General features: G+C 40.9%; 1 protein-coding gene and 1 long non-coding RNA gene across 3 annotated transcripts in view; one reads left to right on the top strand and one right to left on the bottom strand.

Annotated features, from left to right (window-relative positions):
- gsg1l2a (gsg1-like 2a) overlaps positions 1-970 on the bottom strand; it is an 8,860-nt gene that overhangs the window by 4,504 nt on the left and 3,386 nt on the right. The gene's annotated exons all lie outside the window — the stretch shown is intronic.
- The window catches only part of LOC108165973 (uncharacterized), a 5,235-nt gene that overhangs the window by 2,596 nt on the left and 1,669 nt on the right, over positions 1-970 (top strand). The gene's annotated exons all lie outside the window — the stretch shown is intronic.

The raw sequence follows: 970 nt of genomic DNA, 5'->3' as shown, positions 1-970 counted from the left end.
GTGTTTACAGCAGGATGTTCAGGCGGATCAGTGGCTCGGCTCTCTGGTTCCCATAAACTGTTTCAGGCTGAATACAGAAGTGACTCCATGGAAATAACTCGGGATCCTTTATTCACCATCCGGTAGTTTTAGGCTGAAGAAGCTGATCGGACTGAAGCGAAGGCTGCAAACTTTGCTGTTAGCGTTAGCTTCAACTGGTAGCGACGGATATTTACAAGCCGCCATCTTAATTCAGGATCGTTTGGAAATTAATGAAAACTTAAAAGCCCTTTATATTAGGAAGACAACAATGTTCATAATTTTGCTTTTTTTGCATTTGAAATTCGACTCAGTCTTTTCTAGTTGTCATGGTAACTCAAAGCGGAAACAAGTGAGCCGCATTGGCTCCTGGAGACGTGACGTCAACGCCGCAGGTGCAAAGAGCCGATACAGATGGAAACGGGATGCTGTTATAAAAACAGTCAGTTCAATCAGGTCCACAGAGAAACCAATCAGTTCACTTCAACATGAAGCCAAAATCAAATCCATATTCTCTGTACTCTAATTTAGTCCTATAAAACAATGCAGACAAATTTAGTTTATGATCATCAATAAAACTAGTTTCTGATCTAAGAAAACATTTGATTTTGCAACAATTGACTGATTTAACTTTGCAGCAATCCCTGCCAAAACTCCCATGTGGTGACATTTTAGCAGCTGACCTCACCGAGCCATCGCAGCAGCAGCTGCTCTTAAACTGGCATGTTGCAGCAGAAAGCATTTGATTGCACTGGTGAGCTAACTTTGCAGCAACAGTCAGCAGGTGATTACATCAGTTCATGAACTGTGCAGCAATCCTTTCTGGTCATTTCATTTTTCTCTGTTGCTTATTTGTGTATTTTTGTTCATTGAGTTTGAAATATTGCTAATTCTTTACCAGTCAGTGGTTTGATTTGAACTTTATGACCCCAACAGGAGCAGAGATACCGTT

Source organism: Poecilia reticulata, unplaced genomic scaffold, assembly GCF_000633615.1.
Source record: "Poecilia reticulata strain Guanapo unplaced genomic scaffold, Guppy_female_1.0+MT scaffold_259, whole genome shotgun sequence".
Lineage (NCBI taxonomy): Eukaryota > Metazoa > Chordata > Actinopteri > Cyprinodontiformes > Poeciliidae > Poecilia > Poecilia reticulata.
Note: the sequence above shows the minus strand (reverse complement) of the source record. Positions and strands in the feature narration are given on the sequence as shown.